At 47.5% G+C, this 27337-nt stretch overlaps 1 protein-coding gene across 1 annotated transcript in view; it reads right to left on the bottom strand.

The window, feature by feature from the left end:
• Window positions 1-27337, bottom strand: part of LOC8037761 (histamine H2 receptor) — a 50682-nt gene that overhangs the window by 8629 nt on the left and 14716 nt on the right. The window lies entirely within an intron of this gene.

The following is a 27337-nucleotide window of genomic DNA, read 5'->3' on the forward strand; positions in this document are numbered from 1 at the left end:
ATTAAACCGAAGCGGTCATAAAAATTTTACACGAGCAGTTCTTTCGCCGCGAAAAGCAAGTACAGAATTCGACGGCGTATTAATATCCTTTCACCCAGCAGCTGCCCTTCAATAGGCAGAAAAGAATAGGAAGAGGGAGTGGGAGAGAAAGGGAGAGTTGCGGGGCTGGAAAAAGTCTGAGCGACGAATACAGGGGCGGGGATACACGTTCGGCTGGACAATTCTGCCAGTGGTTCAGGCGGGCGTCGTCACGTACATGCCGATTTCTCCGGATCAGAGGCACTTTCGAAATTCCCAGAGTCGTGGGTTTCGGTTTTAGGGCTGCTATGTCGGAAATGCGCGTCTAAAGCACTTGACTTTTTTTTTTTTTTTTTTTTTTTTTTTTTGTGCAAGAGTTGCGCATGTACATACACAATCGTAACGTTGCCGAACGTTCTTTTGAAATCCCTTTCAACAGACTGAGGAATGGCTTCCTGTCTTTATTCTCGCAGTTATGCAGGCATTTGAAGGATATCAATACGGAAAAAAAAAAGAAAAGAAAAAGTGCGCAGGCGCGTTACATGCCGCAGAGGTATAAGTGAGTTTAAACCTGACAATGCAAGGTACGGGTATGCTATTCCCGTAATAGACTGTTTCGTGGAATGCTTTTCGCCCTTAGCTAGATTCTCCGTAACGAAGATGCCGCTTACTGCGCATGCGCGCCACTAGCCTCGACCTCAAAGTTCCGGATCTGATGGCGAATTGCGGGAGAGCGTTGCGTGAGGGCGGAAACGCTCTACGAAAACTCCCCGAGAACGGTCGCATTATTTATAGCGCACATCATGCGTCGAACATTGCGACTCGATTTCTGAGATGTGTCGAGAGACTGATTGGCGAGAGGCGGGGGGCGGACGCGACGGGATATGGTTGCGTAATAAGTTATGTGCATCTAATCGGGGAAAAAAATGTTTTTGTTCGACGATGTCTCGACTGTTTGCCTCGATCATCGGCAGTCACCGAATGGATGACAATGTGTGCTCTCAACAGAGGGGAGAGCTGAGCAATCCCGAAGAGAAAAGCGTGAGCCAATATAAGTCGCAGCGTTGGGCCTTGGTTTGCGGACCTATATGAGTAGAGATCAACCGTAAATTTGAGAACCATGTTTGTATGGCCAGCCTTCACGCACATACCCGGGCATATATGCTCCGTTTCATCTTCAAGGCCGACGACCAGGCTCGAGATTCTGCAAGGGAAAAGGTCCTCCTCACCCTAAAGAAGGAAGGAACTGGTAACTGTAAGCAGGGTAGAAGGGGGAGAGGAGAAAGCAGGGAAAAGTGGAAAGTGCGACCTGGTCGTCGGTCTTTAAGTCCGTGCGGGGTCAAAAACTAGTTGCAATACAAACACAAACGCACAGACTAAAAACGCGATCTTACGACGCATCCTTCACACTTGATTGGACCAGTTGGTGGTGGCACGGCCCTAGGAACGCTAAAAATGCCGTGATATATCGCTTCCCGGTAAGCTGAGATTGTTCCCACTGGCTCGTAGGGTTGGTAGTCTTCGGAAATAAAGGAGCGCTCCCAAATGGATTCTGATATCTCCTTTTTTTATGACGATATACCCAGACTACGAACTCGAAACATCCTAAAAGAAATACACTTATGGCCGGCCGATATTCCCATTAAAAATCTAATCAAAGATCGTGACACGCCCCTATTTCTGCGCCTTGGAGCAGACATCAGGGGGCGCCGTCGGACGGCATTTTCGGCCGGTAATTGCTGCATCGTCTACTACACTCGAAGATTTGACGTTTTTATGAAAATATAATGCAAAACGCGCCTAAAAAGAGCATAATAGTAAACCTCAGAATCTCCACGCAATTAACTATATTAATTGATCAAATTTATAAAAGTAACAAAAAAAAACCCAAATCCCCCCTCCCCTTTTCCTATGAGAAAATAGTACACGTGTATTACTATTGTGAGTGTACTAGGACGTGTTGCCATCTAGAACTGGTAATTTTTATTGGTTAAAGCATAGCAAACAATATACCTTCAAAAACAAGCTTCTAAAAAAACGAAAACAAAAGAACACTTGAGTGACCCTTTAATATGAAAGACGGTATAGTTTGAGATTTTCACTCCACGTGGCGCATTAACCTTACGAAAGATATGAAAGCGCCGGTTTGTTGCTATCGTTCCCTCCTGTCTCATAAAAGCCGGGGTCACGCTGCTTATGTGTCATAAAGAAGACAGTCTGCGAGTCCCCGCGACATCCGTGCTTCGAATGCCGCATGGCAATGAATTCAAGGAGGAAACTTGGCACGCGGCATTCGAACCACGGACACTGCGGTGATTTGTGCTTGCAGACTGTCTTTTGTATGATGTATGAGCAGTGTGAACCCGCCTTTAATGAGTTCCAAAGCATGCTGGGTAGAAATCCAAGTGCTGTTCTGCTTCTTTCTGTCGAGCAGAACAACCCGTGTTTTCCTTTTTCGGACGCTACATCGCCGAGTTCAGGTTGAAATTAAAAATCGTTCGAAAAAAAACAAACATAGAAAATTTTTTTCTTTTCGGTTGTGAGTTTAGCCGCACTTCCGTTTAAGCTTCCTCCTCCATCTTGCAAGGCGTGTTGTCATGACGTTTGTATTGCTTTCTCCTTCTTTAGTACAGCTTTTTAACGCAAGCCGTAATAAAGAAAAAAAAGAAAAAAACGGTTATGGAAAAATTCGGAGAAGTTACATCCACAATCTACAGATGTTCGCACTCAGATAAAACAACAATAACAAAAAAAAAAAAAAACGCTTCGTATGTTTCACGTGTTTTATCGTTGGCACACGCACGCGGAAGTTATGTTTTAAGAGTGAGTAATAATTCCTAACAAACAATTTCATGGTTTCAGTTGAACGCAGTAATGGTTTAAAACATATATGACAGCGAAAAAAAGCTTTCATTATACGTTTCTAACTCTATTGCAATATATTGTGCAAAAAAAAAAAAAAATTTACCCGGCAAAAAAAAAAAAAAAAGAACTGACCGCCTTTTGAAATTACGCATGTTAAATTTCAGACAGCTTCTACAGTTTACATTATTTCTGGAGAAGAGAACTCCCTGGCTTTAATGCTTTGATTCAGTACGTTTTCTAGTGCTTTGCTAAATGAGCTTAAAAAAGCGCCGTGGAAACGTCGAGGATTAAAGGGATACTACAACGAAATTTCGGCGTTCATTTCTTGGTCTATATGTGTTCAAAAAAGCAGCATCACATCGAACATACCAATATCTTGTTAAAAAAGTCTCGAAAAGGAATTTTAAAACGAATTAAACGATTAGCACAGAGCACCTGGTGGATGTCGCTAACGCCTCGCTTCTAATGCCCGTCTAGGAACCTCGACAGCTAGTGACGGAGGTTGTCTCGTCTCCGGCCACGACGAGAGGAGAGGGGCAGGAGGAACTCCCCTCTTCCCTAGAATGCCTTTTGTGTGTCGCAGAAGTCGCTATTGTCCCCCTACAAGATTACAGAAGATTAACCCGTCACTCAGAATTCGTACAAAAGCAGCCGCTTCGGTGGCTGGAACGACTAGGCCACCCTCTCGACGTCAGCCTCGCCGTAGCTTTGCTCGTCTTGAGACGACCTACGTCACGATTGCGTTGGATGTCACGTGGTCTCCGCTGGGCCTTTTCCGAGCGCTTGCCAGAGTGGGCTGTTTATAACGAAAAATACAGCCACCAGGCTCAAAATACAAACGTGCGATTGTCATTTACGGATATTGTGGATCATATTCAACCGATTTTTGAACACGACGGGAATATTTCAAATTTCGTTGAAGTATCCCTTTAAGGCCTTCGGTGTCGACAGTTTCTTCTTGGCGGCCGCCGTGTCCATTTCTGACGTAGGTGAGTTGGGCTATTCAGTGACTCTAAGTTGGAAAAAATAAGAAGTCGCTTTATTTGCCGATTGGAAGGCGCTAGAATTCAAGGGGTTCGTGTTAACCGTTCTATTTTTCTCTTGGTTCAACTTTCTTATTGTAGTTACGCTTAAACTATTTACTTTAGTTTTTGTTGGCCAACCCAACCAGGTCATATTTCAATTTGGCAACCGTCACACAAGAACGGTCTATATACACCATTCCAGTTATTGACATCTGCGAACCGTCAACATGGTCTACTAGGCTGTGGAACGGGTCCTGCGCAGCTGCAGTAGCTTTTTTTTTTCTTTCTTTTTTTTCTGGAAGGTGAGACGCCGGGTGTGTGCCCAGAGCTTAATGACTCGGCAATCTGTACACCGGACAGGTGTACAGATCGAGGAGACCATAAATCTAAACGAAACGCGATTATATAACATTCTTACAAAGTTCATACTCACGTTCCGCTGCCTCTAACCGCATTGTCACACGCACAGTCGTTTCCCAATATAGCCTCCATATATAACGCGGGCCTCAGTTGCCTGGCAAGGACACTAAGCCGCTGCTTGAATGCCGGCGTAGTAACAACGGAAAAGAATAGTGCGGACGGGAATAGAACCGTTGGCAGGGGACACCCCGAGTACGAAAGTTTGATAATGGGAGAGGACAAACTATAAAACGGGTCACGAGAAATCAGGAGCGAAGAAGAAATAAACACACAACACGAACATTCTAACATCGAGTGAAGTAATGTAGAAGCTGCCTGAACCACGCGCTATACACAAAAAGCAAGGTCAATGTAGATTAATGCAGCTCAACGTTTATAACACAACAACACCATAGACGTTTGCTAGCAGCCGCGCTTCGAGAGCTAGTCTGGCCACCGTGTATGGAAAACACTCTGTGTGGGCGCCAGTCTGGAAACCGTGGGTACGCCTCAGCAACGCTTGACTATCAGACGATCTACACACTCTAGCAGCAAGCCGGCGCCGCCCAGAGGCCGTACTTAGAAACGTCTATACACCACGTGTGAATAAAGTACAACGACGCCATCAAGAGCATTATCGATCGAAAATAAATGCCAAAGGTTCTGGGATCCTAAGAACACGAAACTCAAATTCGAGATGCAATTTAATCCGGGGTCACACTGCTTATACATCATATAAAAGACAGTTCGCAAACACAAATTACTACAATATCCGTGGTTCGAATGCCGCGTTTCAAGTTTTCTCCTTGAAGTAATGCCCATGAGACATTCGAAGCACGGATATTGCCGTGACCCCCGTTCGAATCTGTATGCAGGGTGTCTTATGTGTCATATTAGTGTGACCCCGGCTTTTGAGTGACCGATTTTAGCTCTTTTTTATTTCGTTCACTATACGGTTTTGTTTATTATAGTTATCTAAACGATGAGAAAAAGTAATCTGCAAGGTCAGCGATTATCAGAAGATTGTTCGGGACCTTGAGGGTCAGATGTTTTAAACTGTCACACACTTAAGACTATTCCCATAATCAACTTCTGCGTGCTGCCATCTTAGTTCACGTGTCTCGAGCATGCAGTAACTTTCTTTGGTGGAATATCAAACGCTTCGGATGCGTCAACAATTCATCAAATCGGCGTTGCTCGCCTAACTGCAATTACAGCGTTTTTTTTTTTTCTTTACTCAAATATATGTACGCAATTCTGAACGTTCAATTCCTGCCCAAATGTAGCGCTATCTCTACATTTGTGAGGAGTTTCGAAGTTTTCAATTGCCTGATTCAGAAGTTATACAGCTTATAAACGATTTATAAAAATTTTCAATGGGAAAAATGGCGACCGACGAAGACCGGGAATACACGGGGGAGAACGACATCAGCTACCGAAAGCGGGCTCCCTTTTCCGGTTGAAAGCTGACGAAAACCAGTAATAATATTTTGATTAACATAATAGTTCTGAAACTTTGGCATGCGGTCTGAACCGCTCGTGCTGCTACATTTGGATGGAGACTGAGCGTTCAGAAATGCGTAGCTTATTTTTGCGGTTAAAACAACACTGTACATCGGTTGTTGTTGTTTTCGGGGACCCACTAAGTACATCCTCCCACGCTAGAAACACGACAGAAAAACACGAACGAAAAGGAATGTGAAAGTGAGTATTTTAAAAAAAACGAAGAAAAAAAAAACACACTAAGTGAAACAAAAAAAAAAAAAGCTGAGAACGCCGGATATCGTGAACGAAAAAAAATCCTAACGTAAAGAAAAAGGAAAGAAGGTTGACTGCGTGCTTGGTGATTGAGAGTAGTAGCTCGCACAGGGGAGAGTGACCTTGACACCGCGAGGACTCCGACACGCGGAGATCGATGCGACCCGATACCGTCGCTCCAGCTGTCGCCGTCGCTGTCCCCGCCCCTACATGACAATCAGAGAAGCGTCGAACAGGCAAAATTCACACCTTCCCCCACTGCCCCCCCCCCCCTCCAAAAATAAAAATAAATAAATAATCGCGAAACAATTTTTTTCTTGTAAATTTTAGTTTAAGGTAAAGCACTTCTTGTTTAAAACATCATTTAAAACGCAGTAGTCAGACGTAAAGGGGTGTCCATGGATATTGGCTAGGAACGTTTCTATTTTTCTAAAAGCTTCAGGTATACTCGCACGCGCAACGCTACTGGCCAAGAAGTTTCGCAGCGTAATTTCAAGGATAAAAGCGGACGTTATCTATCAGTGTCTTTTTCGAAAAACTTGATGACGAAAATGCGATTAATGCAAAAGTGCAAGCGAGCTGGTGAACAATGACTATAATAATCACTAGAGAAACTATTTGTGCCGGCATTATTTTCGTTATTCTTGTCCAGCTCGCTTGCACGTTTGGATTAATCGAGAAAGAAGAAGACGTGCTTCGAATAGGTCTGTGCTCTTTTTGTCTCTCATATTTCTGGCTATATTTTAATAGTATCAACCTTCTACACGTTTTTCTTTGAGCCTACACAAGTGTGAAGCCTGCCTCCAACTGCATGCGGGCAGGTGTGACGGTCGGCTGGGGATTATTCCTCGGCTTTCCTGAAACGACTCCGCTATGTCCACCAGAACTCCCTCACTAACGGCAAGTCAAAGAGCTGCAACCGACCGATACAGCGTGAGTTCCTCGATATGCGGTACATCTCTGGCAAAATCGGAGTACGAAGCTTCCGCTGCTGACTTGGCAGAAGACCTCGCAGCTGGTCAACATTCAAATATCAACGTATTGAATGCCGAAGAGTCACAACTCTGTGACATGGAGCTCAACGACGACGAAGAAGGCTGGCAGACCAAAGGAGCTAAAAAACGCAAGAAGACTGACTCAAACTCAAGCAAAAGCACGGATACAGTTACCCACTCGCCGAAAGTGACAGAGGGGCTGACTGTCATCTTTGTATCAACGGTTGAAAATCAGCTCATCGCAACACTCAGCAGCCTTAAACTGTCAATTGCTTTGGAACAAATGTGCCCGGAGTGCATTCTTGAGGTCCGTCCCAACAAAAGACTCAACCTAATTGCAGTAGACACGCGCAATGGCCAGACGACTCGAACGCTCCTTGCCTGCTCCGAGCTTTGCGGAATGAAGGTCAGAGCATATGAGCCGGTTCCGCGACACTACGCCGTCGGAGTCATCACAGACGTTGATCCTGCGCTTTCTGAAGTAGAGATCGAACAGAACGTGAGATCTCCGGAAGGTCGAGTGGCAAGATTGCGACGACTTGGCAAGAGCACAGCAGTGGAGCTGTCCTTCTCTACAACGACACTGCCAAGCTATGTTTACCTCGGCCATGTCCGTCACCCAGTCTCTCTATTCAAGGAACGCCCCATACAGTGCCGTAAGTGTTGCGCGTATGGACACCGAGAAGCGACTTGCAAGCGACCTCCTATTTGTAGCCGCTGCGGAGATTTACATGAGAGCAACACCGAGTGTTCGGCGCAAGAAAAGTGTGTCAACTGTGGACAACCTCACGCTGCCACTTCTTCATCCTGCCCCAAATGGAAGAAAGAAAGCGAGACTCGCAACTACGCACGTCAACATGCCGTTGATTTTCGTGCTGCAAGGACAGCTGTCCAACAGTATAAGACAGCCAACGCAAATCAAAATGGTCAGCCCCCTCCAAGCCCACCGAAGAAAAGGAATGATCCCATCAAGGAGCCTAATGTCAGTGCTGTGAATTACGCTGCAGCACTTCAGCGAAAAGGCAAAACGACGCAGGGAGCTTCTGAATTGAACAACCACCACACCTGCACTGTGGAATCGAAAGCCGACACTGTCAGACCAGCATTGAATGTGACGCCTGCACTGAAGCCGCAGCCTCCTCCCAGCCCGAATGCTGAACCTACAGCTAAATCTGCATGGGAAAGCTGGATTCCACTTCTTCACCCGCATGGCTCACGCTTTTATATCTACTGTGGATGCGCAGTGGGCACGACTTCTCCTCTCATTCCTTAACATGATTCTTCCTCTTATGGAGTCATAGTAAAGGGAGGGAAAGCCAACAGGCCGTGTCAACGAAACCGGAACCCCAAATTCCCATCGATTCTCCAATGGAACGTGAACGGCCTTCGTACACGCATTTCTGAACTTAGGCAAATTCTACAGCAGAGAACCATAGATGTAGTTGCACTTCAAAAAACCAACATCCTACAAGGTGAGGTACGACTCTCTCCATATGTTTTCTACAACTCTACCACAATTGACTCAAATACTAGGTCTCGAGTTTCACTTTTGGTGAGATCAAGCCTCCATCAAAGCGTCCTGGACCTTTCAGATCTCTGCTCATTAACGGCAGAGTATGCGGGAGTCATAGTAAGGCTCGGCACGCAAGACACCACAATAGTTTCCATTTACGTAGCCCCTGGGGGCACATGGGACCCAGATGTGTTGCACCAAATTCAACAGAGAGCTAAAGGTGAACTTTTATTAGCTGGAGATTTCAACGCACACAACATGAACTGGGGTGATAGCCGAACCAACAGAAGGGGAAGACGCCTGGAAGACACCATTGCGGCCCTGAACCTCACAACTCTAAACATCGGAGCACCCACATTTATCCGTAAAGGGGTCAGAAAAAGCGTCCTTGATCTCACATTTGCATCGCCTGCGATTAAAGTGTCGTGGGCAATACAACCAGACACATGGGGTAGCGACCATGTTCCCATCATTATAGCCTCGCCGAACGCAAGTGCAGTCGCCACCAGAACATGCAAAGTAGTCAACTGGGACCTTTACCGTGAATATATGGCAGCATCGGTAACTGCGGCTGACGCTACAGACCTACCAGCCATCATTGAAAACTGCATTCGACGAGCGACCCGACTAGTGAAGGTTCCCATCACGCGACCTGTCCCGGACCTAGAGTTTCTCAACCTCCGAGCGGCACGGAGACAAGCCCAACGACGGGCTATGCACACAGATACAGAATACGACTGGGCACGTTACAAAAAAAATAGATGCGGCGTTCAGGAGGCACACGAAAAAATTGCAGCGCTATCAATGGGCTCAAAAATGTATTTCCTTCGGGAATCCGAGGGGAGCCGCGCAAGCTTGGCGGTTAGTTGGCGCCTTGGCAGCTGCGAAGGTCCCTTGTCACCCAATTGCAGCACTCGCCATCAGGAACGACAAAACCATGACTGAAACGGCAGAACTGCTAGCTGATGAATTTGCGTGCCCCCTTCCTCCACCAGCCGTGGCTTTACCCCAAGAGCTGAGAGGCCCTTCCATTTCTGAAGCATCCACAGCAGATGACGACTTCACCATCTTTGAACTGCAATATGTGCTCCGACACTGCAAACGCCGAAGTGCACCCGGGAGAGATGGAATCACGTATCAAGAATTGAAAAACATAGACCAAGCTTATCATCCACAACTTTTAGAGACACTCAACTCAATATGGAGAACAGGCATTCTGCCTATGACCTGGCTAGAATCAATCGTAATTCCGGTATTGAAATGCGGTAAGCCGAGCCACTCCTCCTCATCCTATAGACCTGTGTCCCTGACAAGCTGCCTGGGAAAGATACTTGAGCGCCTGGTCTTGAGACGCCTGACATGGCACCTAGAGCAATCACAAGCGCTGCCACACCAGCTGTCAGGATTTCGTGCGAAGAGGTGTACAGCAGACGCAATGGGCGACTTGGCATCTGCACTCGAAGAGGCAAAAGCACGCCGCAACATGCTTCACTGTGTGTTCTTAGACATAAAGCGGGCATTTGATACACTTCCGCATATTGTTATCCTCCAGCGCCTCAGACATCTCGGAGTAAAAGGGAAAATGCTTGAATATATTAAGGCATTTCTCTCTGGTAGAACGATTCGGGTCAGGGTCCCGGGAGCGCTTAGCAGTCCACGTACTGTGACTCAGGGCTTTCCACAGGGAAGTGTCCTTAATCCTTTACTTTTCAATGTGGCCATGGCAACGCTTCCAAGCTCACTTCGCCAGCAGGGACCGTTCCTTGTACAGATATCCATCTATGCGGATGATGTGGCTCTTTGGTGCGCTGGCCCAACTCGAAGGGCAAGGAAGATTCGTTGTCAACTCCAAGAGGCACTCGATACAATCTCCATTGCCATCGAAAAACTCGGACTGACACTTTCCCCTGAGAAAACAGCAGCGCTGCTTTACCGTCCGAGAGGACGCCCTCCCGAACGAGCGCTGCAACTCAAGATGGCTGGGATGCCAGTCAAGAGAGTGAGGACACATAGATATCTTGGATTGTTGTTGGATGATCGGGTAACCTGGAGACCGGAAGTCCGCAAAGTTCTCTCCAAGTGCCGCAGCCTTCTCGGAGTTCTACGGTGCTTCCGCGGCCATGCCTGGGGAACACCACAACACGCCCTCCTTCAGTTATATAAAGGTTTAATCCTTTCCCGCCTACATTATACTTGGCCACTTCTCAACATCGGACCAGCAGAACAACGTGATGTTGAAACATTTCACCGTGTGGCACTAAGGATGTGCGTCGGACTGCCGCGATACGCGGGAAACGTTGCCACACTCGTTGCTGCCGAGGAATGGCCTGTTTTTCTCCGGGCTGATGAGCGCGCCTGCCGTCACCTTGCGAGAATTCATGGTGTATCCTCTGGGAGTTCACTACTCTCACACATCCTTGACCGCCCCAACTCCCGCTTTGGCTATTTGGCTAGACAGTTCGAAGATCTTATAGGACCGCCCGGACATATCCCTCCACCCCCGCAGCCCCATCTAGAAGTACCACTGACGATAAGTGAAACTCTCCCTTACATGCATAGCAAGGCGAGTGTTTCTGGGACTATTTCTCGCCTTTTGACCCAGGAACTACTATACACAGAGTATATTGGATGGCTGCAAGTATACACCGACGGCTCCACTAGTCCGGCGACAGGAACTACCACGACAGCAGTCTTCATCCCAACTCACAACGTCTGCATTGCAGACAGACTAAACTTCGCCACAACCTCTACTACTGCGGAGCTGGTGGCTATTTGGCGGGCTTTGGAGCTCCTAGTGCGAAGTGGAACGACAGGAAAAGCAGTCATCCTCACAGATTCGAAATCTGCTCTTCATCTTCTCCGGAACCCCGAGACAGGCACTCCATTAACTGCAACAACTGTAGCATCTGCCAGGTCGGCTGAAGAAAGGGTTGGCAACTTGCTTTTCAGTGGTGTCCTGCGCACACTGGAATTGCGGGAAATGAGAAGGCGGATGCCCTCGCTACTGAGGCCCATGGACTTGAGACCCCAACCATTTCCCTTCGCCGGTACAACGAAGCATGGCGATTTATACGAAATTTCTACCAGAAGCGCCACCCACACCGAGAGACAGCTGAAGGACGGCCCCCTCCAGCAATCCCCCGCAAGCTGTCAAGACAACAAGCGTCAATGTTACATCGGCTGAGGGCAAACTGCGCAAACACAAGGTCAACTCTGCACAAACTTAAACGAGTCAATAGTCCTGATTGCCTACACTGTGGAGCCCTAGAGGACATTGAACACGTGCTACTAGTATGCACAGAATACGAAGAAGAGCGTAAAACCTTGTTTCAACGCTACACTTTCAATGGACTTCCTTCCTCCAACACTCGGGAACTCCTAATCCCAGAAGCCCCACGTCGGCTTGTCCAGAGGGCTTACAAAGACCTCTTGGATTTTTTGAGTGAGACTGGTTTGGCAGACCGTCTTTGATCAAATACCAGACACCGCAAACAGCAAGGTTGTTAAATTGAAACCCACATTTGTGCCAAACCCCCATCACATTATTGGACTGGTTTCCAAATTTCCACACTATCTCTTTTAGCCACCTACGGCTCCTCCCCCTTCCCCAAGCCGGGTAGCGACTCGCCCCGTACAGGAGGCCAACATCTCTCCCGGCTTTCCCTTTCCTTCTCTGGACCTCACAACAAGAAGAAGAAGAAGAAGAAGTTTGGATTAATCGCTTTATCATCATAACTTTAAAATGAAGGCCGCTCACCCTCGTTCGTGTTAGACTGGTGGCAGCTGATGAAACCCGTTTGCTCTACTGACGTCAAACTCCTGGTTAGCGCAGTTAGAGCGCTCCACTGGGAATGGAGGGGTCCCTGGTTCGATACCAGGACCAGGCGGATTTAAAATTAACTGTTTGGCTAGTTGGCTATTCATTGTAAAATATTAAAAGCGCAAACACCAAAGAAAAGAAGAGAGGACAGGACAGAGCGCTTCGTGTTAGCGCTCTTTCCTGTCCCCTCTTCTTTTCCTTGGTGTTTGCGCTTTTGATTTGTAACCATGCGGATTTTTTTGGTACGAACCAGTTACCTAGCTGTGTTTGGAGATGTGTGTTTGTCCTTTGTCCCGTTTGTTCACATTCTCCAGGGATTATTATCGTCATTCTTGTCCAGCTGGCTAAATTTAGCGGGAAATAAAGGACAGACGAACGGACGGGCGGACACACACAGTGTTGGGATTGGAGGGTGGCGTAAAACAACATTTCACGATTTAATAATTAGATAACCTCAGGTAAATTCCTCAGGCTTTCAGCGAAAATTCTCTTCCGTTTTGTTTCATTCCTTGGCCACGTCGTCCCTTGGTGAGACACCCAGAAGGTCACAATTCTGTCTCATGGTCCAACCCACTATAAAGGTTCGCATGCCACGCTCGTGAGCCGCGTTCCGAGGAAGGCAGCTTTTTATTTATTTACTTTTGCCAATCGGTCTATCCGCGAAGAGTTGGCGCCAAGGTTACGGGCCTCGGCGCGAGGCGTGGGACGGGTCAGTCCTGGGGGCTTCTTCTTTGGATCCCGCATTCTCACAGTTTCTGGCGCAGGATCGAGGGACGTGCTCGGAGTTCGTACGAGCCTTTTTAGTTGGATGGATGTCGTTGAGTTGGCTTGGCGCTCCTAACGTACGTGTCTGACTATGCGTTTAGGCGCGAAGGAGCGACAGATAATGAAAGCGGAAAAAAATAAATACAGAACACCGAAGAAATTAGGCAGCAATATACGTACGTGCCGCGAGCGTGTGCACGGTTCATCCCGAATTCTGGCCACGTCACAGAGATGGGTTTGTGGCACACAACTTTGTTTTTGTCGTAGTTCAGACGTTAGAGACGTTCACGTCGGGACAATTTGTAAAAGCCATGAACAGGAAAAAAGGAACTAGAACAGAGCTTGTGTATTAGGTTTGTCAAAACCGCTGGAGGTATGTAAACTGCGTGTGTGCAACTGCTGAGCAGCCGGAACTAAATTGCTGGGACAGAGAGGAGAGAGGTTAGTTAACGTATGCAGTCCGGTTGACTACTTCGTGCTATAAAGTTAATAGGGAAACCCTATTACTAGAGAAAAAATTAGGCGAAATATATATTTTAATTAAGATGAGACGCCCTGTATATGCATAACATATTACCATGGCTGCAACTGTCAAACTTCTCTAATTCCTCATACGCATACACCAACTCATGTTTGCAAACAAACCGGAGCGCCCCTAGCGGACGGCACCGGCGCCGCGCATGCGCGGTGGGGGTGTGGGAAAGAAGCTCTCCGCCGCTCGTAAACAAACCATTGAAATGCGATGTTGTCGGCGTCGGTATGAATCCCCCTGCCCTTTTTTGCGTTCGAATTGTTGGTTCTACGTCTTCCTGGCAATGTCTGACTACTTGAGCGGCCTCAGCGAAATTACTAACGCTCGTTACACCGCAAAGCTTCGCGTGATTAATGTGGCATGTGGCGGTTCATTCCGCGTGGATGCCGCAGAATGTTCGCTAAAGCCTGATTCGCACGATGAGATTTCGCTCGCAATTTTCAGTCGCGACGGCGCTGGGGCTGCAAAAGCGTGAACCGTAGCTGAGATGATCGACGTGGATACTAAAAATCATAAGCAGAATCGGACCAAGTGAATCAGGCATAACAAGTCGGTGATGGCCAGTTGTAACAATGATAAACATCTTCTATATACTGTTTACATCGAGCATGCTTATACCAACCTTCAAACATAACTCTTTTGAGGCCTGCACTTACTTCTTATCGCAAGTACCGGGCCGCATTTGGCCTACGGGCCGACGTCGTTTAAAAGAGCAGACGACAAGCAGAAACGTTTGGAAGAGCAGACAACAGTTCGAACGATCAGGCCGGCGTTTGAACTTGAAGACGCACTGAACGCAGTCCGCAGGTGGTCCGTACAACTTGACGGTTTTGCGGCGTTCATTGGAACAAAAGAAACAAATCTGATGACCACAAGTATCTGTGAATTCAGCCCAAAGTGCTTCCCGCCCAAGCAATCGTGGTCCGACGGCGCCTGGTTTTCCCTTTTCACGGCACATATCCACGTTCTCGGACAAACTGAGTACTTGAAAACTGACCTTCCAACCTTTCTCGACTCTTTTGGTACAGTCCCAGTCGTGGCTTTTGACGAGAAGGCCGGTTTTTCTCTGGTTTTTCTCAAAACAACGCAGGAATACACGTCTCACATGGGGACTTCTGCCCACAGCCCCAGACCGGAAGTGCGACCGACGCGCCACCACCGCGCCGTGACGTAACAGAGATGAGTTCGTGTATACATTCTAGAAAAAACCTTATTCTTAATTTTGTATACCGTATATCCTGAGCATTTTCGGGTGCCGTTTCATCGTAAAATAATTCGTTTAAAACGTTGGATGAAAGAGACTAGCAGTGAGGCAACGTAGTGTGGTATGAGACCAAACTTTGCGGCTGTTTGTAAATACCAAACAAAAAACGATAACAACTGCAACCCATATATCCTTTTGATGTATCGGTGATGACGAAATGGATACCGAAGTTGTATTCGGCGTTCGTGCCCCATTAATTACAAAATTGCTTAACAAACTAAAGCTAATTAGCCTACCTATCGTGAAGGCAGTCTGCTATTCTAATGTACACTGAGCACGATACATATGATGTGAACACTGCGTTTGTGTACCATTCATCCCACCCTTCTCCCCCAACAATAAAAAACAGACTGAAAAAGAAAATGGTGTGTGTATGTTTATGCAACCTGAACCCAGTCTGCCTCAATGGGCGACTTGTCATCCAGCTGTAGATTAGCAATTTAGTCAGTGCGGTGCAACCGCTAGCCTGGGGTCCTTTACGTGCACCATGCAGTAGTGATACACGATCGCACGCCGGTACGATGCTCACGCAGATCGAAACGGGTGGCGGGAAACGGGGGGGGGGGGGGGGGGGGGGGGGGGGCGGGACGGGTTTTGCAGCGCGAGCTTTCGATCCACGAGCTCCGTTTGCGCTAGACCACCCAACCTCCGATCCCCTTAATGCGGATTAAAATTAAACACCTAGTGTGCGAGGAACATGGATGCCCATTTCGTCATGTGCAAGTCATTAACAATGGCCTACGTGCCAAGCGGCAGAAAAGCCATTGTGCCCACTATTTTTTTTTTTTCGAGAAAAGTTGAAGTTGAATGCCCCGAAGCAAAAGAAAAACCGGAAAAGCGGGAAGCTTGAACGAATTGTTTAATGGCTTGCGAAAGATTTCATCAAATCGTTATACTGTTCGCAATTTCTATTATCAAGTGGTCTCGACGACAGAAAAACATGCAGATAATACTAAATCTGTCTATAAAAAAAAAAGGAAAACCTCGCTGCTCGGATTTTTTAATTCTGAGGAGCGTGTATTTTGAAACCTTTGCTTGAGCTATCTTCGTCCATACAATTACTGACGCAATAGGCTACAGCAACTAAGAAGCGCTTATCTTTTTTCTCAAGTCCTTAAATCATAATTCATCTCTTTGTCTTCCCCTCACGCAGTCTAGATAAAACTACTGATCTACAGTGCGAGTTGAGCGCTGCTTAAGGATTATTCAATGGCCAGATAAATCGCGCCTCTCCTAAAACATATTGCAATCCTGTGAGGGGATTCGTTCGTGAGGTGTGTCGAAATACCATGACCCTTAGCGACTGCGGACATCTGGCGGCTTCGGAAATTTCATTTCCGGCTCTTTTCTTAATCTTGTTCGATTGCCTAACGTAGATTCTACTTCTCCGCACGTGAGCTCAAATCCGGCTTCGCTCTACAACTTCGCTTCACCGTATATACGATGTAGCGCAGCGGGCGCTACGAGACACCACAACCAATCCAGTGCTCGAAACGCATCACGTGACTATGACCCCGCTCTGACGCAAGGCGAAACGGAGTATTAGCGATTTGTATCACGTGTTCTTGCACCTACTCTCGCGCTTCATCTTTAGACCGCCAGAGGCTGTGAATATCTGATTCGCTGGAGAATGCCATGGACAGCGTCCAAAGCGCCCCATCAAGGTGTTCTTCATCTTTCTGTACGCATTCTATCATCGCTGAACCAATCAGAAACAGAAAATCATTAGTGACTAGCGCTTTGGACGCTACTTCCTTGGTCCCATCATGTCGTAGCGTCGGCTGCGTCTGGGCTTAAGCTGAAACAAAGTATAGCCACTAGGTGGAGTCGATTTCCCTGCAATCGCCAGTTGCAGACTGAGGTACAGTGCTCCAGAAGGGGGAGTCGTAGCAAAAGCGAAGCTAACGTCAAGGGGAGGCGCTGTGCCGGAAAAAGACGGGACGTGGCGCTGCAGTCGGCAACTGGAGGACAACTGGTGGCACTGCAGTCGACAACTAGGTGGCTGCTAACGCGAGCTTCCGTTCGCATTAGCAGCCATTGGGCGCTCTTGGCAGACGACACTCCAAATGATGGGATGTGCTGGTCACTCGAAAGCATTACCTGCTGAAGTGATGGCATTTTATGGTGCCACTAGGCTGCATTTCTTTGTTAAGTCACTCAATCGTGCCAGAGTACAGAAGCATGAAGTGGCAAAATACCTGAAGCGCGATCAGTCGATCCGTATAGCTTCTTCGCCCAGTTTTGTCATCGGAAATATCAGTTACTTTCAGTACCTTCAGCAAATTCTATGTTTGTGATTGCGCCATGGCCTTTTGTGCTGAAAAGAAAAACGTTACGTCATGCAAACACCATGAAAATATAAACACACACACACACACACACGCGCGCACGCAAGCACACACACACACACGCACACACACACACAAACACACGCACACACACTTCGTTCGGTATTATAGGATGCATAAAGGGTATTCACACGAGGGAGAAATCCCGGGAATTTCTCCCCGGCGCGCGCATCACGAGACGAAAACGCGAGGCTTTTGCACATCGCAAAGCGTGACGTTTTCGTCGAAGGATGCGCCTGTCGTGGAGAAATCCCCGGGATTTCTCCCTCGTGTGAATACCCCTAAAGTCGGACGCAGCTATGAATGTCCACGTTCTCAAAATAGATTTTTTTTTCATGGTGCATGCGAGGAAGAGCTTTCTGGCTCAATATCATTTTCACGTAGAATTGAGCCATTTTTTTTTTTGAGCCGTTGGATAGTGAAATTTCCGGAACTTTTCCCTTTAGTTTTTTTTTTTTTTATCGTGTTCTTAGCAGCAATCATTTTTATGGTGAAATAAATGTTTTTTTTTTATGGTCAGTGTGAACAAAAAACATCATATTTTTTGATGAAATAGATTACATGTTTTAATTGGAATAAAACTTACTTGACTTAAATCTTGTCAGATAGAGATTAGTGACTTTTATCATCAAATGTGCCTCTGTGTGTTTCAGGGGCTGCCTGATAGATTTATATCCTGCTTGATAATTATTTACTTTAAATACAAAATAAATACCCATGGGCACACTGATACGCAAACGATAAGAAACGATAAAAAAATCAGTATTGTTTTGGAGAAACGTGTTTCATTTAATTTATTATTGCCAAATCGACGCGATTGGCCTTATAACCAAATCGGCGCGATTCAAGAAATATTTAAATAAAGATTTAAACTTTTCTTATTATTTAAACTTTGCTTTTTATTATACAACTTCTGTTGTGGTACAATTATATCAAAGCATGTAATAGAATTCGTTGTTCTCTTGTTATGGCAAAACAAAGAAGTGTTTTCATTGGGATTTACGACCACAAATCGGTGGAATAACTTTAAAAAAAAACTGCATATACGAGCAGTGAGCAGCTAAGGAAACCAGGCATAGCTTCAATTTTTCTCAACAACTTGCAAGCCAGTCCGCCAGCAAAAAACGCGCCACTAAAATAAGTTTAATGGATCAGTAGTCTTCATTTATCAGGCAGAAATGAATTGTAGAGAAATACCAAGCGTGTTTTTTTCTCCGCGCTAATAGACTTCCCATCACCGAACCCTCCACCTACGTCGGAGTGGAAAGCTAGCCGTTGGGGTGTGATTTTATAACTGAGCGTACAAGCTTCAAGAATGCATTAGCGTGAATTGCGCATGCTTTTATATGAGAGGGACATTTTTTCATTGAAATTTGCCCGACATTACGCCATAAACCCCCAAAATCTCTCTCTCTGTCTCTCGCTCAGAACTCATATAACGCCCAGTTCAGAATTTTAGCACCTTATTCGAATTTTCATAGCTGCAGTCGGGGGGAGATTGAGATGACTAAGCATTCGGACTATAGTTTATTTCTGTTATAGTGGCATAGGCGTGTAGTGTTTCAAGCTTGCCACTTGTGTCGTGTTGAGAACAAAGAAACATATCGCCGCCGCATGACACCTTCCAAGCATTTGAAATACTCTTTCGTTCAGTCTGAGGACCACAGAGCTGAAACAAAATGCTGTATAAAATGGTATGCTGTCGTAAAAACACCACTAGATAGGGCCGCGCGGAAGTAGCCGACGCCCCATCTTGCCAGCGCTACTGCTCGGGGAAACTACGCCAGCGCCACACAGCGGCATCCGGGTCGAAGGCCTCACGGAGGACGCGCCGCATTTGCCACTACAACTTTTCTAGAACGCTGTAACTGAGGCCACGCGAAACATGGTCAGGCTTCCCTCGCTTGCCGAATATGGCAAGCGCGGACGCATGTCACTGGTGGCAAATTCTCACTATTTCGTCAATAACGGCATATAGTCCGCGGAGAAATTTATGAGCATTCCGCACACTGCGCGTCGCAAAAGAACTGCGTAACAGTCCGGTGGAACGTGCCAGTACGTTCGCGCTACGGCATTCAGGTGATCGATTCAGGGCTAGCTACGGCGGGCAGCCGGAAGACAGCCGGACAGAGAGTGGGGAGAAAGCTGGCGCTCCGCATAAGGGATTACGAGTACATATCCTACCTGAGACGGCTTCAATTCGAATAGTGTTTGCACCAGCTGGAATGCCGTCGTGCAAACTGTGTGGTACACGTTAAAGACCTCTTCTTAGCAGTCGTACTAAGTTTTCCGAATGTCGTCTCCACAGTAGAGCCGTCAGAAATTATTTTAAGGAAGACTAAGGACTGGTCTAGAAATTTTAGGAAAGTATGCTGCGTTGTGTTTCATAGCGACGCAATTCGGGGCCCTCGGTTGCCAGTGAAGCATCAAGTCATGAGCAACCGTAAGCGGTCGTTATGCAGTGGGTCATGCCCAAAACGCAGGATATCTAAACAGGGCCTATTTTCCCCACTGCCTACTCCTCCATGCAGTGAATTTCACTCGTATGAACTTCATTCTGCTGAACTGGTCAGTATTGAGTTCCTCAGCGTTCTTATGCTGACGTCGCTCTTTTGTCAAGGCACGTGGTAGCCGACGCCGACAACACCCAATTACAAAAAGAAGAAAGGAGCGTCCAAAGTGCAAATCACCTGTACTTTTCTGTTTATGATTGGTTCAGCGATCATAGAACACACACAGAAACACGACGAACATCATGTGGTGCGCTTTTGATGCTGTCTGATTTGTCCCATCAGCTCCTAGCGTCGCCTGCGTGCGCATTTAAAGCCCGACCTACAAAAATGTTTTCCGCAAGGTAGGGATATCTTCCTCGCCACCATTCCCATTTCCAACCTTTCCCAATGCTATCTTGACGGAGGGGAGACCTTTTGTTGGCTCTGGATAAGCCGGGATCATATACCGGCTAATCCAGCCTTAAGATGAAGCAAGGAAAGGCTTTTCCCGCCGTCAGGATAGCAGTGGGAAAGGTGGAGACGGGAAAGGTGGCGAGGGGGAGTTTCCTACATTACGAAAGAACTTCGAAGTATCGTGCTCTGACTCAGTATACTCGTGTCCAATCTGTATCCCGCGGTGGCATCTTGTAGCTGACGTCAAATGTTCAGCACTGCGGCGTTGCTATCGAGAGGTGTTGACCACACTAGCTTATTACAAGTACCACCATAGCCTCCTCTATGACACAGCCTGGCAAATTCGCCACGAGACGCGGCCGCCGGAAGTGAAAAGGTAGAGCGGCAGACAAGAGGCTAAAGGCTCGTTCACACAGACCCGTTTTCTTACGTTATGCTACGAAATGTCACCGGGACATCTGTGCTTCATAATAAGCGTGGCCACCCATTCAAGGAGATAGCCCGGACGAGACACGAATGTTTTGGTGGCGACGAGCTACGACGGTGAGTTACCGTGGCAACCAGGGACACAAGGCTCTTCGTAACGTATAGTGGAGCTTGGTTCAACTTTTCACACAGCACTGTTTTCTTACGTTACGTCTAAGCCACCGAAACATTCGTATCTCGAGTGTCGTGTCCCAGGCTATCTTCTTGAATTGGTAGCCACGCTTAATACGAAGCATACATTACCCGGTGACTTTTCGTAACATAACGTAAGAAAACGGGCTGTGTGAACGAGCCTTAAAGTCCCTCTATCCTGGGAAAAGTGGCGCCATTCATTGTTGTGGAAATGCTCGAGACACGTGCCGCGCGCCACATCTGGGAAAAACATGACGTTTGAAATCTATACTCTGTTTCATGCTTAGCGTGCAACGCTGTCAAAGCTACTGGCGCGAGCATGAGGCTTGATCTCGTTGATCATTTGCACGCGTTCTCGTGCAAACAACACCAGAGATGAGGCCACGCGCTCGCGCCAGTAGCTTTGACAGCGTTGCACCCTAAGTATGAAACAGAGTATAGCTCAGTGCTAAGCTGTGCCGCCATAATCTCCCCAAGGACTGCACGTTGCACGTGCCTCGTGCATCGACGCACCTTGCGCTACTTTTGAAACATGAAGGGGCTAGAGCCAGAGTTGCGCGTCTGTTTTACACGTGCCACCGCGCTATCCGCCGAGATCCGATCACGTGATGAGCTGGATCAAGTGCCGTGCAGGAAAGTAGACGTTGCGCGCGCCCCGCCGAACGTCCCCCTCCTTTTGAGCGCGCCGCGCGCCTCGAACGCGCGGCGCTGCTATTCGCCGAATTCAGTCACGTGACGAGCTGGATCAACATGCGATGCAGGAAACACGGCGCTACGGGCATGAACGCGCAACTCTGGCTTCCGCAGGGAGCCTACACAGGAAATCCAGAAGGAGCTTTACAAGAGCGCCCCGCTGCGGCGAGACGCCGAAACACACTTGTCCCGAGCGATGGAATGCCCGCTCGTGCTTCTTGCGTTCCTCGGGCTACCGCTTCTTTTCTCGTCGGGTTTGAAAACCATGTTTCGGGTCCTCGCCGCTAAAAAAATGTGCGCTGACTACAGGCTCCCAGAGAAATGCTCTATGTCACCAGATTCTCTCGCTCCAAATCTGCGACCGGGCGCTCTGTGTCTCCGTCATAGAACTGCCAGGCTTTGTAAGTGTAGAGGAAGCTATGGTACAACCCACCATTTGCTGTGGAAATGCGCAAGACCCGTGCCACGAGCGGGTGCTCCGCCGCAATTCACTTCGAAGGGTCGCTCATTTCAGTGCTGCGCCGCCATTTGCTTCCAAGGGCCGCTTGAGGCACGAAAATCGTGCACTCGGGCGGATTTTAACGCTACTTGTCAGACAAACACAGACACACCGAGGGGCTTTACGTTTCATTATAGACTCCTTCGAACAATATGCCCTCTTAAACGGTCGATCTAAAAAAAGCTGCAGAATGGCGTACCCTTAAAAACAAAAACATTAACAAGCTGGCAAATCTATGATTGATAATGATATAATACTAAGAGAATGTATACAATGTATAAAGTTGAAATTTTTATGATTTTTTTTGCACGCCCTTTAGAAGTATGTTTACATCGACCGTAAGAAGGCGTAGATATTGAAGGGTTCTATACGTCCGACTACAACCGGCATTACGTTCCGACAGAGTCAATCGAAAGGCACCAAAGGTGTATCATCACGGCACTTTGTCTTTGTCGGTTAACCATCACCTACTAAACCAATCACTAAAAAAAAAATAAGCATAAACAAATGATTTTTTATGCACATGGAGGGAATGGGGCAAAAACACTGTGGTTGATGCTGCTACCCACATATGGCGTCGCACACGCTCAGAGCTGTTGGATGTGCTCGCGGGTATTCATATAAAAGAAGCGTTCACGTTTTTTACTTTGTGTTGCGCTCTCTATGAGTAGTGGCGTCAGCCAGAAGGTCTTTTTTCGCCGTTTTCCTTTCCGTGTTTATATAAAAAAGGGCTTGCTAAGTAAAATTTTTTCCCCCTAAAACCTACACTCCTAAATTTTGAGTATGACAAATACATCATTTAAAGACATCCTCGTATAAAGTTTCAATGTACGTCGTTTATTGGTTTAATTATAGGAACTTTTTTTTTACGCCCGAGTAGCGCTCGCGAACATCTTCCCAGGCAGCACGCCGACACTGGGCCAGCGTCGGGGGAATATTGTTCGCAATATTGGCCAGTTTCATGTTTTGCGCCACGGCCCAGAATTGGGCCAATATCGGTTAACGATCGTTTGAAAAATGGGCCAGAATCAGCGATATCATTCGAGTTCTGGGCAGAGATGGGCGAATATCGGTTAACATTGCCGTGGCCGCTGCGGTGTCAGCATACTTGGGCCAAGCTAACGTTACTATAGAATTAATCGATCAGTTGGGAAACCGCCATAGAGCGTGCTCTGAAAAAGTGGCACCAACCCGTACTCGGGAACCGAGCTGATAGCGATCGCAACGCCGCCATTTCTCCCGCACCGGCCACTCGAGGAACTGCACGTGACTTCCATTTTGGCTTCAATCGGCCAGTTTGGCTTCGAAACAGATACGGCGGGAGAGGCTTCAAGGGGGTCACCCCCGACTCCCAAGTGGACGCGCCGCGAAATACTGCCGAAGTTAGGATGCGCTTAGGTCGGGATGCGCTACCTGAAATCACCGCTGAGACATGGTTGTATAAAAACAATATTAATTGTGCCGCAAACCTTGTAAACTAAATATTTTAGAAAACATCACGCGCCCCCCGTTTTGTACTAATCTCCAATAAAAGTTACTACAAGAGTTTTTTTCCGTTTGTTTGTACGGACATACCCAGAGCCACTGATTGCCCGGCGCGCCCTGGGTGCGGCCCGTGGCAACAGCGGCGGCCGCCGCGATTGGCCGGCGCCATTGACTTCAATTCAGTATCGTTTTAGAAACGGTCAAGAATGCCTAATACCGGCCGATAGAGTCGGTCCAGACCCGACAAATTACCGGAAAACGGCGCTGGATACTGTATATCAGCGTGGCGTTGGCCGACCCAAGTGATGTTCCGCCGACATCGGCCGCATCACGGTAATACTGGCCCGGTCTGTACGATCCAGCGCCAATATCGACAATATCAAAATGATACTGGTCCGATTTCTCCGAACCAAGGCCAATATTGGCGCAATACTGTAAGCTGCCTGGGGGCTATGTATATGGAGATTTTAGGAGTGTGAGCAGTGTAGCGCTTCATTGAGGTGCTGACTTTCGGCAACCACTCGACAGCTCATAACACCGAAGACAGCATCGAAGAAAACACCCAATATTCGAAATTTTACAAAAAAAAAAACAAAACAAATCGCTGCCCACACGTTGTTGATAACGGCTCAGCCCGAACATGCTCGTCGCTTCGCAAGGCGCGAGCAAAGCACGCGCCATACAGTATATAACCACGAACGCTGAAAATGGCACCGACTGCAGAAGTCCTTTTCTAAAATGCAGCTCTTAATGGAGGCACACTATACGGGGCGGAAGTTCGTCTGCTTCTTTAGCAGAGGCTGTGGTGACGCGTTCTTACATCACCACAACCTCTGCATAAAAAGCAGACGAACTTGCGCCCCGCATACTCTATTTAACCTTATGCTATACCGCAGGAAATGCTACAAGTGCGAGCTGCTTGCTCTACAGAGCACGTCTCGGCGGCACAAGCTCTCGTGCATTGAGGGCAGCTTCCAACGCTATAAGCTCGCGCTTCTAGCCCTCGCTTCGTTAGAACACAAGGTGAAACGGAGTATAGGGAGTATTCACTGGCGGCCATATCTGTGTGCGTGGTTGCTGAGTGCGTGCTGACGGCTAGCTTCCACAGTTCTTTTGCAACGTGCATTCCACACCATCAAGATTGCCGGTCTTAGCAGGCGATTAATGTAAGCTCGTTCTGAGCATGCGCCCTAAACATCGCCCTCAAATATGTCGTCCAGTGAATGCCCCCTATAGGGGGTTGTTTACATCGCACTGTAACCCCAGCGTGCATCCGGGCTCGCTCGTCCACAGCCCTATACTAACGACACGGCTCCGCGAGTTCAGCGTTCATCGGCCCGGTTAGAGGCCACGTTCTACTCGACTGCCGAAGAACGCCGAGCCAAGTTTAGGTACACACTAACCAACGTCAACCTTGTTACGCGCATGAAGTATACAAGGCAGCAAAGTCAAGAGGGGAGGACGCACGTGCGCTGAGGTCGGGTTCAAGTATAAGCAGCCCATTCATACCAGAGGCGTCTACGGGAGCGTCACGGTATGCGCGTCGAGATACGACCGCCAGTTAGCGAGGAAGCTTGACACGTGGCATACGAATCACAAACGTCCCTTTAACTGGCAGGATCTCGACAGACGTATAGAGCTGCCGGAATAAGCGACACATAAGCCGCAGTAACATTTCTAATACATTGTACAAAAGTCACGGTGTTCACTACAGACACGATGAAAGAAGTAGTGAGTTTCAGGGAACCGTTTTTGCATATCCCATACAGTACGACGGATCGGCTACATTTACCCTAAGGAATTCTCCGGTTAAATTCTGTGTTCGAGTAAACAATCGAATATCATTTTCATTGCCTCGAAACGCATCGTGAGTGAAATATCTAAATTCTGTATGCCCCTCTGCATGAGCAATTGATTTTTAAACTGCTCCAATCGCATCCTAGAGTAAATGGTGATTTCCTTGGCAGCATTAAAGCTCTGATGTCAAATAGCGCAAAGCGAACATTTCTGTCTCGTCATTTGCCTGCGAATGAATGCCGGAGCGTGCTTCATTTTGCTGTTGTGCTCGACTTCTTTCGAGGATGGGTGAGATTTTCGTTGCGCGGTGGGTTAGGTGCCACAACCACCTAGCAGCACCTGCAATCTACGACACATGCAGCAACGAGCAAAAGGATTCGTCGCGGTGCGTGTAGAAGCACTATACTCTGTTTCGTACTTAATATGAAGCGCTGTCAAAGCTCCATGGCGCGAGCGCGTAGCTTTGTTTATGGTTTCGTGTGCGCAAGCACGCGTGCAAATGATCAACGAGACCAAGCCTCATGGTCGCGCCAGTAGCTTTGATAACGTTGTACGCTAAGTGTGAAACAGAGTATACGTTCCTGTCAATGTGGAGATACCACTTATGCAGCAATCATTTCACAGAAAAAGGTACGCACCAAGCTCTAAGCGGACAGAAGGCTCGTAAGCTGAGGTGGGATGCTGTGCCAACGATATTCAACTGCGTCGATCCACTCCTCACCCAAATCGAATCAACTGGTTTGATTACGCAGCGAAACCGAAACCAACAGCTAGGCCATTATGAAACGATGCCAAAAGTTATATTTAGCACGCGTGCAGCCAGATTCTCTTTGACCCGCGAGTGAAAATTGAGCGTGGCGACGATTCGCCAAGCTCGTCTGAGTCAAGTGACGATCTAGAAATATTACATGCATGTTGAACGATTCGCCGTTTCCTTCCACCCGCGGGCATCGCCTCCGAGAGAACGACCCGCAACCGCATCACTGATCCAGTGGATCCGCCAATATGTGGACCCAGATGCCGCTTCAGAGGAAAAATCTGCATCCTTCTATTCTCAAGCGCTCTTCGTCCGATCGGTGACCGTCGCAGTTAGGTATGCGCGAAATGGCATACGTTTGCTCGAAAGTAACGGCTGTTTTAGAGTATAATATCCTGCTAAAAGGCGCGACTTCTTTGCACACGCTTGGAAAATGCATTACGAGAAACGCATTTCAATGGGGTAAAGCCTATAGGTGACTATATAATTCGAAAGAAAATACAACACATCCATCGACCAACGCTTGTTATCCCGACCATCCGTCGATCCTTTGCGTTATGTGACGTCACGGAGCAGCTACGGATGGCAGCAATTGAGACTGGCAAAATTCGGGTGCAGTTTCGTACACATGCTCAAGAAAGTTTTAATGAATATGGGGACATCATATATACAAAAAAATGGCGTTCATCTCTATGAAGGCTCCTCGACGTAACGAGCGGAAAAAAAAACTTAACTACTTCTGGATTCGACCGGACAATTCCTTCAAGCAGTTGGGGTCACCAAACGTTCTGATACTATACACAACGCTAAAACACCACATCTGCTCAAGTGGCTGAAGGTGGTGTTCACCGGACGCCATATTTGAGCGCGCTGTAGACAGCGCACACTCGGAACGAGAACACGACTACAGGCTGCTAAAACCGGCAATCTTTAGGGTGTGGAATGCACGTTGCAAAAGTACAGTGGATGTTCACTGTTAACTCGCGCTCACCAGCCTCTCTGCTTTTTACACACACCGACAAAATTGGCTCTAGCAATTGATAATTCTGGTCGTGACGTCATCGATAAGAACCATTAGAGGGAGCCACCGAAACACCGCGTTTCCAATGTGGAGCGCAAGTTCGTCTGCTTCTTTTGCAGGGATTGCGGTGACGTCAGAACGCCGAGCTGTGCGTGGCTTTAATTGAAGGATAGCGTATGGACATCAAGGCAGCTTGCTTTGAGGTCTACCCATTATTCTTTCAATCAGAGCCAATCAGAGTTTGGCGTTTTGACATAGC

The sequence above is a fragment of the Ixodes scapularis genome, unplaced genomic scaffold (genome assembly GCF_016920785.2).
Source record: "Ixodes scapularis isolate PalLabHiFi unplaced genomic scaffold, ASM1692078v2 PGA_scaffold1__304_contigs__length_218370807, whole genome shotgun sequence".
Taxonomy (NCBI): Eukaryota; Metazoa; Arthropoda; class Arachnida; order Ixodida; family Ixodidae; genus Ixodes; species Ixodes scapularis.